Raw genomic sequence first — 14613 nt, forward strand, 5'->3', positions numbered from 1 at the left:
ACATAGGGACATAGGGGTTACTCAATTTTTTTTGCGTTTTGATGGAAATTCCCATATGTTCATAGGCTTTTGACTTTTAAATGGTGTTTGGTTTTGTCAATCTAGGAGAAATGGTATTCTCACTGTTCTATAATATAAAGTATAAATCCACAATAACGGAACAATATCAAATTTATATGAACACTTGTATCCATATAAATTTGATATTGTTCCATTACTGTGGATTTAAATTTTATTTTAAAATACTTTAAACAGTATTGTGCATTTACCTACTTTAGAATGGGGTTCTGTTTTCAATTTACGACCAAACTTTCAGTATTTTATTTTGTGTAGATTTTTGACATCTTTTGCGCATGTCCATTCGTGAATTTCTGCTTTTTCTGGTATAGGGCTGAACTAAAAAATGATGGTTTTCAAACGTTATTTCAAAATGTAAGTATTTGAGAGACTTAGACCTCTGTCTCTTTGTATATATATATATATATATATATATATATGTATATATCTGCAACTCGATGTGGGAGAGTTGCGTTTCAAATTGTGTAATATTATATTTTGTGATTAAAAAGTGTTTTCAGGCGTCATGTTTCATCGCGAAATAGTACTACCTAGCCAACGTGGATACGTAAATTGATATATTTGTGTTACTGTAAGGGTTTTGTTTTGTCTTTTTGGTGAATTTTAGTTTTTCTTAAAATTAAATTCTTGAAATATTCATGGAATTTGTCTTTGTAAATTGTAAATATAAGGGACCATGACATAAAACTAAATCATACTGTAGTTTTACATGCCAAGTGAAGGGCCGATAATTAAATTATATCACTATCGGCTCTATAAAAAGTATAATAATATAAATACTAGTAGTAGTACACTAGTAGTACTTACTTAAGTTACTACTAGTACTCAGTAGTAGTACAAGTAGATCTAATCGGGTTATACTTAGGCTATAGTGATAGAACATACACGTATTGATGTATTAATTTTGTAACTTACTCAGAGTATAGCCTAAGTCATTTGTAACTCATTGTACTTTGAATACATTAGCCTAAAAATCTTTTTTTTTGTCAGCGTCATATTTACTTTGTATGTTGAAACCAGCATAAAAATCATTCCCGTGTCTCACAATTGCAGTTACTGATTATTAACAGTGGATTAGTGAATTACTCCAATATCCACCATTTATACCAAACATGAAGGCCAAAATAGAAAACGTTAAAAATTATCAGGTTATAATGAACTTTACACTAGTATAAATACTTGTGTGTAAAAATCATATATTCTCTTTCTTTCAAATGTGATATAGCTCAAAATTTCCCAATAAAATTTTGAGTAGTCTATTTTAAATGAGTACTTGATAAAACTAATTTTTATTTTTCAATAAAGATTTATTAATAATTTGTAATTTGAAATGCTGTTCTTGTTCATGGTTGCATACTGGGTATTTCTAACCACTGTAATTTAATGGCAGCATAATTTAAAGAGGGAAAGAATATTATTCTAAATTGCACTTCTGAAGAAATCTTCATAGAAACAGAAAAAAAAAAATGTTTAAAACTAGTTTCTTAAGGTGAAATTAGAAATAAAAGGTTTACAAATTAAATTATTTGTTTGGTTTTGAACTATACTTTTAACTGCATGTGAGGTGAATGATCTAGTTAGGAGTAAACTAACTTGCAAAGTAAAATGTATTCAAAACCACATAGATAATGTGTTGATTGCAGCATGATAGGACTGAGGAATTTTTATAGACTGGATTCCTGATTTCTTAATGTTGAGAAAATGGTGAAGTGTAATGGATGCAACAAAAATGAGAAAAAGGTTCAACTAACTAATGGACTCTGTTTATCTTGTCATCAAGACAACAGCAAGAATGGAAGAGCACCAGCTATGGCTGGGCCTAGACCTACATCTAACGTTGAAGATTTTTGTGATGAGATTGAGAATTGTGGAAAGTGATATAACCATTGTTGAAGTAAAAGATATGGCACTGAATAGTGTAGCATGTGATTAATGGTTTCATTGTAAATGTAGTAAGGAGGAATTTAAAGCTATTGACATTGTTAAAGATAAGATGATTTTGGGAAACTTATGATGGTAAAGTCCTGTCAGCTTTTAAAAAAAATTTAAAGATCTAGAAGAAAGATTAGATGATATTGAAGAAAAGGTTGAGAATAAAGTTGATAAGTATTTAAAGAAACACTGAGAGAGAGAGAAAAGGAAAGCCAATATTGATGAAACAAGTAATCAAACTAGAGTGAGTCATGACTTAAGTCAAATATATGGCTTACATGAAGGTATATCTCCAGACTTGGAAATAAAAACTGATCAAATTGAGAAAATACTCAGAATATGTAAGAAAAAGGACGATTTCCATTTTAGACCCTGACCCATCTGCGTAAAACTTTTGGAACCAAAGATGAAATACCCAATTTTTAATGCTGCTAAACTTATCAAAAATGTTACTGCTGAAAATGAATGTAAGAATGAAGTGTTTATTGTTCTTGATCTTACTATGAAACATCAAAGAAAGTCTATAATGAATTGAAAGACAGAAAAAGCAAAGGCAAGACAAATATAGGGATTAGAAACAATAAGGTGGTCAAAATTAAGACTGGTATAAGTTCACAAAAGCTTTTGGATATAAAAAAGTCCAAATTCTATATCACTAGCTTGTAGTAGTTCAGTTAAAAAAAGTAACATAAGATGCTGGTACACCAATGCTGAAAGTCAATTAAATAAGATGAATGAATTAGAGATACGAATAACAAATGAAAAAACAGATATTATTGCAAATAATGAAACCTGGCTGACTGATGATGTAGACGATAGTCAACTGAACATAAATGGATATACAATGATGAAGAAAGATGGCACTGAATTAACTGGAGAATAAGTTATATATATATATATATATAAAACATAATATTTAGTTTGAGCTAAATGATAACTTGAATAACCCCTTGTTTGATAAGTCCCTGTGACTGACTTTAGTTTTAGATGGTAATAGAGTTTGGTTTACAGGCATGGTTCGTGTTGGAGCTGATAATGATAACTTACTGTTTGAGCAGATAAACAAAGTGGATCTTTAAATTGTGAACAGGTATTGATTGTTGGAGACTTTAATAAACCAAATGTAGACTGGGACAATATGCAGGGTGTGGGTCATGCAAATTCCCTCTCTAACAGATTTGCTGAGTCTTTGGAGGATGGATATGTGCATCAGCATATATGTGAATTTACACATGTGACCCCCCCCTGAGGTTGCACCTCCCTTTTCTTGGATTGCACCCCACTCCTTAATAACATAAATTAATAAATGTACATGCATTGTTATCACCTGTTAAATACAGCGATCTCTGACTTAAGAAGTAAACTTTGTAATAAATATGACAAGTTAGATTACTGTACTTTATAAAATTCATTTGTAGGGATGTGCAGTGATAGCAATATCAAGGCAAAAATACACCTATTAAAATCTTTCACTGAAAGTGTTTATGTCTGGATGCATTAGGTTAGTATACATGGCCACATGGCAAAAAAAAAACACTGTCGATAGTCATGACAGTGTCATGGCTGTTTAGAATGACAGATTCTAAATAATAAATGTAGTTAGGCCTAGACGAAATTGATTGATATATTGATACATAATATCATCATGTCTACTAAGTCACCTTACAAAAGCTTACATTTTTAGCACTTTTCTTGCCGATTTTTGCATGGATGTCTTTAAAACTTTGTATAGATATTCTTGTTAATGAAATACTAACAATTATATAATATGAGGTGAGGTCAAGGTCACAAAAAATTGATTTTCAATTTTGAATTATTCCAACTATCCAAGTATTGAAGTAATCAAAATATTGTCACTATGATTTTTCATTATTTGTTTGATTAATTCAAGTTTGTTAGCTTTGGGACAGGATACCCTGGTGTTTATTGGTATTGTCTCATAATTCAAAGGTCTCTGGTTTAATTTCCGTTATCTCAAAACATGCTCACTCTCTTAGCCACAAGAGCATTATACTTGTTTCTTTGTTTTTAAGCTATGGCAAAAGTACTGGAACAATCTGCCACCATCCCTAATTATGAACTGCTGATTTGGGAGAAAGCAATTTGCCAGCAGCACTCACCACCAACTCACAGGTTACTATAGTGTTAAAGTGTTAATTTTGTCTTTTTTTATGTACTGTTGTTATTAATTTATAATTGTAACTCCATTCTTTAATGTTGATTATGGTGTAAAATTACTATTTTTGCATTGTGTTACATTGTAATTTATAATTTGTATGACTATCTTTTGGTATTAAATAAACTATAAATTGTTTTTTGTTTTTTTTACACTGTATATGTTATACTTGTAACTCATCTCTAATTATCCTTAACTTGTATTCTGGTGGAAATTGTGGTAGGCACTGGCATATCCTTTAATTGCAGTTAGTTGACTATTTTTGAGATCATGACACTATTTGATTAAACTAATAAAAACTTGAATTAATCAAAACAACAATGAAAAATCATAATGGCAATGTTTTGATTATTTAGATAGTGGGAATAATCAAAAGGGTTAATAATCTGGAACAGTAATTTTGATGAAATGATTATTTTACATGACACTAATCAATATAATTGATGCTTATACGTTACTTATTAACCAAATGAGCAAGGGGTTAATTCCATATTGGAGAAATAATATTGATTATAGTTCCAAATTTATCATGTGTATTTATATGAAACATGGCAAACTTTTAGTAAAATGTACATGTATGTTGTACGCAAAGAATAGTATGTTTTAAAAAAGCATTTGTACTCAAGGTATATCTGTGAATTGACAACATCAGTCTGATTCAGACTGATAAGTTGGAGCACAAGTGATGTTCATATGAGGAATAAAAATACTTTTGTCCATTGTACAATTTGCATATTGCATTTGTATGACCACTGTAACCCATGGAATGTATATCTAAAGTTTTTCACAATCCTTGTGTATCTGATATCTATTACAACCTGTTGGAAGATCAGCAATATAGGGTGAACTGAATAGTTGATAACTCTGATATCAAGTACAAAATATCATGTTGAATGGTACTCTGTAAAAGGGTGTGTCATGTGCAGTTTGACAACCTGTGCACATAAGGTTAATATCAAGTTAATCACCCAGCTCCATCTCATAGTATTGTAAGAACATATTTTTCTTTTCATTGTATAAAATAGTAATTTTTATTTTCTAATTTCTTAGATTTTAAATTTTCTCTGAAAGTAAAGGTTTACAAAGAGCCCTCTTAAATATTGGTAAATAATTTGATACAAGTGAATTTTCAAGGATAAAGGCTTATGTTTCCATTACTACCTATATGTGTGCTTAATTTTAGGATGACACAAAAGTGCATTCTTTGAATAAGCTGAAAACCCTGAAATTTTTTTTGTGTTTTTAGTTGTTAAGAAGAAATATCAAAGGTTTTATGTGTTTTTTTTAAAGGTGGGGGGAAATATTTCATAAATTTTGGTTTTGATATGTATAAGAAACATCTTGAGCAAAGTTCCTTCTAAATTGCATGGATGTCTGGCTACACAGCAAACTTCCTTGTGTCCAAGATGTCACAACCATACCACTCACAACTTCCTATCTTGTTGTAGATCTTGTTTTTCTTTGTCAGTTCCAACAGTTTAGTGTCTGAATACATATATAATATCTGCAGTGCACTCAATCAAATATTAATTGGTTTTATTTGTTATTTTTTGCAAACATCTTTACTGTAGAATACATTGTTTGTTAGGAGAATCTAAAATATATTATTTTTCTCATTTTTTTGAATCCAGAAAAAAAAAGCCTCTACTTTATTAGCATGATCTTGAGTTGGGTAAATACTGTAGTTTATACTGCAATGGTAAAATAGTGTTTTTGTTACTAACTGTAAAATATGTAGATATTTTTATGTAGTGTTACAACATTTTTACCAACATCTGGTCATTTTTGCAGCTTTAGAATGCTATACAAGAAAGACAGATATATATATCTTTTTTTTATATTTATATAACTTAAGAAATATAGAAATGATTTAGCTTAGTGTGAGAAGGCCCCTAAAGTGTAAGCTTGCCCAAAGACAAAAGCAGTAATGCTTAGTAGAGTTTCTAACCTGTTCAGTACAAAGAAAATTTAGAGCAAACTTTGATCTTAGAGTAAAACTCCTGTCTATGGTAAGATTTATGATGAAATCTTGAAGAAACATAGTAAAAAAAGTATTTTGGGTTGTGGTTTAATTGTTATTTGTAAAGAATTGTTTCATTTGGTGAAATTAAAATTCCTAATATTTGGAAATTACTAATGTAAGCCCTAATTTTCAAATGGAGAGTGTAGGGTAGACCTACAAAATCAAAGGTTGTTGAATTTACTTCATTATTGGATTCTTTTGTTAAATATAATTCATAAAACCACTTAGAAAGTTGAAATTTAATAAATAAATGCTGAATGTGGATTTAAAAACAAGTTCTCTAGCCTTGCCAATTTGTTTAAGTTTTTGAAATTAATTTCTTTTTGGTTAAGACTATAGTTATGTTTGATATTTTGTTTTCAGATCAGAAGGTCTTTAATAAGGTGCCACAAAAAAAGGTAATAATTAATTATTAAATATTAGATAAAAAATAGGTTTGTGTAAGAAAATGCCTTTTAATCCATTTGAGGACTTTTATTGCTTGTTATTTGTTAGTGATCTTGATTCTTGGACAGTAATATTTATCAGTTCATTATTAGTAATAAGACATTAGGAAGAACTTGTCTTGGGAATGAAAATTTGGAAGAGATTTACTTTTTTGAATGAGAGGAGCATTGGTGCTGTGTAACACAAGAATGATTTACCTTTAAGTTGTAAAGTCTTAGCTGTCACAAACAACCACACTGGATTTACACCTGACACATCATCAGGAGATTATAAACTGCATTTTTATTTGAGATAAATATTTATGGAGTTTTGTTATGTTAGGGGAGGGTTTTTAGGCATTGCACCTGTCACCTAAAAATTACACTGATATCTGCCACTTGGCATCCTTCTGGACAGTAATACTGACACTCATTGGATGCAGTAGTGGTCTTTAGCCATATGTGGCAAAATAAAATATTAAATATATTTATGGCAGGTTGTGGGACCCTTGCACAGTCTGTCATGAAATGTGCTTCTGGGAATGGTTTTGGTGTTCGTGTAACTAATAAGTTCTGTGGTGATGGACTGTAGGCTAAACAAATTCCTTTGGGACTCATTTGTTCTTACATTGGAATCCATAAAAACAGCAATGGAGAACATTAATTCAAGCTGAAGATAAGAACATGGAACAAAAAGACTATATAGAATAGAAGTTTAAGTTAAAGGTGGATTGGAAAATAAAAATGATTTAGAAAAATTATTTTTTATACTGATCCTCCAGTGAGGTTGGGATAGAGGGTTTCTTGTAAAAAACTGAACTGGGTGCTGGAGATTATTTTGCGTGATGCTGCATAGCATATAATATGTACTGATACTATTCCTGCAGTTCACAAATTAAACAAATAACATTGTGCAAAAGTTTTCATTTACAATCAAACATTTATTAAAGTCTTAATAAAGTACATACTTATGTGACAACAAAATTACATTAACTGAAACTAATTCCTGGTATCCCAATCCTCATCTGGTTGAGCAATGTTTGCTTGGAGATGAAATAATTGAAGTGTGATTTCCTATAGAGCTGGGTGATTACTAGTATTTGCTAATCAATCAATTGATTGGCTCATTAATTGATTACATTAAATTAATTGATTAGTACAGGCCTCCTATAGCCCTCCCCCTTTCAACCACTGCATTATTCTAACATGGTATTAATCTTTCTATTTTCATTAACATCTTTTTTCTTTTAAAGTAATTATACTTGGTTTCATATGATAAACTTCTTCTGAAAGTTTCATGTTACAAAAAACATATTTTTTGTCTAAAAATATTTGAACACAAATGTTTTTTTTAAATATTATTTGGTGAATGAATTGTTAATATTGGTTGATTAAGGTTGCCATTATATTTGTTTTTAAAATGTACAGTAATCCAACCCTGATCATGTGTAAAGCAAATAAATGGATAATTAAATTAAGAAACTGTTTTACTATCACTGATAAGGGTAATAATGTTTTTATTTAAAATGTATCACAATTACAGTTATAAATAATTAAATAGCTAGTTAGCCAATTTGTGTACATTGTTTAAACGGGACAATCATACAAATAATATTCAGTAAAGATTTGAGTTCTCAGAATATTTTGCAGTCAGATACCGTACTCACTAAATAACAAACTTAACTAAACTTATCTGATTTGATGATGATTTTATTTTATTTTGTGAATCTATATATAAAACTCAAAATCTCTGTTAGTTTACTTGCTTGCTTGTTTACCCACCATGTTCATTGCGCAAGTCACGCTTTCTTCTCGCGAAGGCGCACAAAATGATAAGTTGTTGTTGATATATGTGTCTATTGTCTGTTAGCTGAATTGGTAAATATTCTCGTTAACATATATATTACACGAATAAATTCTATGCAGACTTGACAATTTTTGGTAAATTTGAGTTAACATTTAATTTAGAATATAGCATTATTGGCCTATTTAGTTATAGATCATTAACTATACATCATATATTTAACCATACACACAAAAGAAATTATACAGAATTAGAGTGTTGTGTGAAAAAGCAAAAATTAGGCCTAGCCTATAAAACAAATGATGCCATTTTACATAAAATAGACTATGTGAAAAGAGTAAGGCTTAAGTTATAATACTTACTGTGTACAATGACATTAAAGTCAAGTTAGTGTAACTGATATAGTACTTGCATGAGGTGGAAGATGGGTTGAACCTGGAAATTGTATTTTTTTTATTAGCATTAGAATAGATAGGCCTATTTAGTTACAGATTATTAATTATGCATCTACTAATACATCATATTTTACCTCGCACACAAAAGAAATGTATGCACAATTAAAATGTTGTTTGTGAAAAAGCAAACTGCAGACCTAGCCTATAAAATAAAATTATTACTGAGAATAACAGGGGAACATGTTTCCATCCCATGTATCCCATTAATTCCAACAGATCTCTCCGATTTAAAATGCCTGAGGTTCTCAGTCAAATTAAGCTTTTTATGTCAATCAACAGAGCACAGGGCCAGTCTCAGAAAGTAGTGGGACTTAAATTGATGTCACTATTTTTCTCACATGGACAACTTTACATTGGATTCTCAAGAGTGGGGAACAATAAGGGCCTATTTATCCTTGCCAGTGAAGGAAAAATAAAAAACATCATTCATAATGAAGCTCTGATTTAAAACATGTTTGTAGTTTATTTTGAAAAATCAAACCTAAGGTTGTTCTTTTTGTTTTCATAAATTCACAAAATATTTTTTACCTATCGAAATATGGAGCAGAGAACAAAGAGAGTACATTTTTTTGGACAATCCAGGCAATGCTGGGTGATGATGCCAGTATAATATAAAAACATCAGGTATGCACATTGCAACTCAATAAAATCATAGTATATCTATTAAAAAGTAAGAACTTCAATTTTAAACAAAGAACCAAACATCAACAAAATACTTGTCTAAAGTCTTAAGCAATCTCCAGTCATGTGATCTTTATTGTTTCATACTGTATAAATATTCTTGTGTCTGGTGTTAAAATCTTCTCCAGACATCATACATTTGTTACTGTGCTAAATTTATGATAATGTTTTCTTTTTTACATATTCAGCTCATCTATAAACTTAAGTTGCTTAATGTCTTAATAAAGAATTTTTTGTAGCTTTCAAACAGATATAATTTAACATAAAAGTATTTTCACAGTTCTCAAACAAAGTATACAATTACTCATATGCTTTGTAGCCAACCAAGGGAAATGAATAACTGTAACTTATTTTATTTGTTTGAGAAGTGAATATTTAGACTAAATAAAAATTTAGTATGTTTTGATATTCTTCCAGTAGTCTAAATTTAAAGTCAAACAACATAAAAATTTGAACAACATCAATTTATTCAATAAAATAAAACTTTTGTTAGTTATAACTTTACCTTACAAAGTTTGAAATCCATTAGGTAACAAGTAACAGCATTTATTGGGTTTTAAGTCTGAATTGCCAATAAAGTAACCTAAAGTAGTTGTTTTAGGTTACTTTATTGATGATTCAAAGGGACTTGAAACCTCGTACATGTTATATAAACATCACCATTATAAGAGACTGAACTGTATTTCTTTTATTTGCTGACTCAAGCTGTGCTGATTAGCCTTGAATAGGCAAAACTGCAGTCCACAACAGAGGGTATGGCCAATAAAGGAAAGCATTAGGCCTCTACTTTACAGATTCTCTTTTAAATTTTATCTTTGGTGGGAAAGAAAGGAGATCTGTAATACACACACACACACACACACACACATATATATATATATACATATAAATATCATCAAGTAACAACATTGTTTAACTTCTCCACACTAGGTGCAAAAATGTTTCATTTTTGAAATGATGATATACCAGTTAAACTAATGTGCACTGGCATATTGGAGAAGGAAGGTTGACTACAATTCCAAATTTACCATATGTATCTGCACAAAATATGGGAGTTTTAGTAATATGTACAAGTATGGTGTACACAAAAAAATCAGATGTGTTAAGAAAGAATTTGTATCAAAGATGTGTTTGTGAAATGCCAAAGTCATTCTGACTCAGACAAGATAGAATACAAGGTGATGTTCATGTGAAGAGCCCCCAGTGGCACATCGATATGTCTGTGGACTTATAATGCTAGAAACAGGGTATTGATATCCGTGGTGGGCATAGCACACATAGCCTATTGTGTAGCTTTGTGTTTAATTACAAGTAAAAACAAATAAATAAATCATATGTAGAATAAAAATACATTTGTCTCTTACGTAGTCTGATATTGCATTTGTATAACTCAATGTCATGAGTTATATACATGAGTATATATTAAAGTAAATTAAATGGATGTGTTGGGCTAAGGATTTTTTTACAGTAGGTGTCTGTAACTTTTTGACAATAAATTCAAAAATAAACAAACAACACATGTTCCACTTGTTTTAAAAATAATTTATATATGAATTGGAACTAGTTAAAAGTATGTACAACAAATTATTTACACTATAAAAATCATGGGCATATCATAAACACTATATATAGTTCTCTTCTTCTTGTCAAAAGTCCACTTAGGCCTATTCAATTACTTTGGAATTTCAGTTGACAAGCTGAACTACTTTTCTCTATTTTTATCTTAAACACTGTCTGCGGATAATTCACTTATTCCTTTTTTTCTCTCTCTTTTCTTCTTTTATCACCACAGTATCGGCGTATAATTCACTTATGCTGTTGTTAAGTTACCACATTTGTATCCTGAACTTCTAATACTTATCTGCTTTATTGTATTTAGGTCTACTTCCTCTAAACATCTGCTTTTTGCATATAGAACTACTTGAAAATAATTGTCTGCTTTTTGTCACACAGGCAAGTTCAGTTGCTTTAGAACACCCTTTGATGAGACAAATTCTCCTAAACTGTCAGAAAACTGTTAATCTCATTTTAACCTATCAACCGTTAGGCTATTCACTCCTACAACGATTAACTTTACGTTTTTTAACCTTTCTCTGACCGAAACTTTACTTCCTGTGACTTTACTTTCTCTTCTGCTCTCTCTGTTTGCTGTTCCCGTTCATCTCACACTGGTTATATATTTATCACTTAATCGTCTGCTCACCTTCTTTTCCACATCAATAAATTTCGCACAACGTTGGATACCCTCAACATCAATTAATTATCAACACAGCGTATGATTCTTGTCGAGTTCGTAACTACACTTGTCATAACATTTACTTTAAAATAATTGCTTTTAATTCCCTTGTGAAAAACTAAACAATCATGAGATATTCACTCACAAAATAATTAAATTAACAATACCTACACTAAACAGTCTTTTATATCATGACACACTAGAATCTCCAAAATGCATATCTACTGATCTATCTTCATTTATTTTGGAAACCAGAAATATGAAAAACATCTTTTTCATGAGAATTTTAACTTATAAACAATTAAAAATTTATTGTGTAATAAGTATGTTATAAAAACTGCAGCTATTTGAATAAATACTAATTTTGATGAAAACAAGTTTTCAAAAGTTCAGAGAAACTGTTAGTGTGTCTGGAAAAAAAACCAATGCACAAAAATTTACTATTGCAATATTTAGTTAATGTTAAGATTGTTGTATTAACTTTGAAATAATCATTTATTGGCTGAGGCCATAGCTGGTTTGTTGTTCTGATTTCAGAAAATGCTTAAAAAGCTTTTATGATAATCAATAACCAAATCAAATAAAAACACTGACATCTAATATTTCTTTTTGATACAATATGGTAGTGTAAGAACTTCTGATTGTTTTTTTATTAATTTTTGAAAAAGTTGGAAGGAATTTGGACTCCCTAGTAGCAGAGAACTTTGTGATAGTTTGAAAACAGACCTGAAATATCAATAAAAAAAAGAACTTACAAACAAGGCTGCTGATGATTAAGTTCAAAGAGGTGTTATAGGAAGGAGGAGAGAAGATTGTGGGGAATAAAAGAGGGGGTAAAAATAAAATCTGGATGAATGACAATATTTGGAAAAAGATGGACAAAAGAAGACAACTGTCAAGGGGAGGGACAGAAATGTAGGGAAGTAGATGAGAAAATCAGTATTTATGTAGATAGTTAAAAGATGAGTATTTGAACAAGAAATGTATCAGAAATTTAGAAATATGAGGCAACACATAACATATGTGAAATGTACAGAAGAATAAAACCGTTGAATAGGAAACCTATGCTGTCTTCTAGTGGAGTCATCACAAACAAAAATGACAATATACTTTTGAAACTGAAGATGTTAAAGAGAATTTAGCAGTGTTAGAGAAGACAACCAGCCCTCAAAATTGTAGAATCAGTAAACAACAGCCCAGCAGTTCTGGAAAAGGATGTACAGGAAGCCATTGAGAATTTAAAAATGGAAAAGTTTACAGCACAGATGATATTTCAGCCAGCCTTTCAAAGAAAATGGGTTTTATTTATTATGTGACTGCAAATTGTAGCTCAATTTATAGAGTATAAAGGATTCATTAAGGGAATGTAACATTAAGTTTATGAAAAGGATCAAAGGAACAGAAATGTTTATAAGAGGGTCAGTTTGTTTTATTGAGAAATTTTACCCATAAATACTCGTATATAAAGTCATTGTAGTCTGTTTTCCTTCATGTCTTGGAGTGAAAACATTTCAGCTGATGCTTCAGTTTTATGTAATTTATACTCATGAAGAGATATCTGACAAATATCAAAGGATTATTGGATAACACTTGTTCATGCTAGTTGCTTTTCCCTGCCATTATTTCAAGCTGAGCAGTGAATGATATCCTACTAAACCTGTGCTTTTGTTTTTAAATTTTGTGATTGGTCAGAATTGTAAGTCTTATGTCCTGTACTTGAAACTACTGAGACCATGGCCAGATGTGATATTAGTAAAAACAACCTTTGGTCCATGCTAAAATGGAACAGCTAAACCCCATTTGTTGGTAGGTGACAAGGCAAAAAAATCCCCATGTGTTTGTTGAATGCTGAACTTGTGTTAACTCTTACAAACAAGCAGACAAGATGGCCAAGAATAATGTTAAAAAAAGTGATAGGAATGGTTAGATAACTATTTGTATTAAGACTAAAGCATATTTACTCTTCTCCATTTTACAAATGCCTTCTAAACTTTTTGAGGCAATTATATAAAGGTTGAAAACTTTAATTTTTCTACTGCCTCAATACAATTAAGTACAAGTTGTGAATGAGCTGTCAAAACACCAAAATGTTTTAGATGAGGTAAAGGCACACAGTAGAGCATATGGCCTTAGTCTTAGGATTTTAGATGAAAGAGCTATAGATGTGTAAAGAAATCTTTATGTTGTATAGACTTTGGAAAAGCTCTTAACAAGGCAACCATGAGAAATTAATGTAGATTCTGTAGCAGATTGAGGTAGACCAAGCAATTACCAGAATCCTAAACAGTTTATAATGGCTTGGTGAAAGCAGCAGTTTGAACTGACAGAGAATAAAGTAGTTAGTTTGTGGTTAACAGAGGCATATGGTAAGGATGATTGCTGTCAGCACATTGTATAACTTGCGTGCAGAGTGGTTGATGAAAGACATAATTACTGACATGAAAGGGATCAGGCTGAATGTAAATAAAATCTGTAATAATAGGTACGCTAATCATATGGCACTTATAGGTGAATCTTAGGACAAAATGAGCTTTGTAAAAAGGAAAACTAGTAAGGAAATAATGGAACATCCAAAGAGAAAAATAAAGCTGCTGGATATATGTAAGTACTAAAGGTGTGGCGATAAAGCACGAGTATCGTATTGTGAAGCCATGATATGATTGTATTGATACATCGTCTGATATGATACAATATATGTATCTTCACAAAATTTCACAAGCTTTCAGTAAACATTGAAAGTCTTTTTATACAGAAAAAATCAGAATTTCTAATAAAGTATTTTTGCTAAAAAATTATAATTCAA

The 14613-nt window shown here is 30.5% G+C and overlaps 1 protein-coding gene across 1 annotated transcript in view; it reads left to right on the top strand.

Moving 5' to 3' along the window:
* Window positions 1–375: 375 nt before the first annotated feature.
* LOC106459532 (zinc finger protein 330 homolog) overlaps window positions 376–14613 on the top strand; it is a 56876-nt gene continuing 42638 nt past the window's right edge. The window contains exons 1-2 of the mRNA XM_013919158.2: window positions 376–432; window positions 6573–6607. The gene's annotated coding sequence lies outside the window, so the exon portion shown is untranslated. The remainder of the gene's footprint in view (window positions 433–6572; window positions 6608–14613) is intronic.

This window comes from Limulus polyphemus, unplaced genomic scaffold (assembly GCF_000517525.1).
Source record: "Limulus polyphemus unplaced genomic scaffold, Limulus_polyphemus-2.1.2 Scaffold623, whole genome shotgun sequence".
NCBI classification, from domain to species: Eukaryota; Metazoa; Arthropoda; class Merostomata; order Xiphosura; family Limulidae; genus Limulus; species Limulus polyphemus.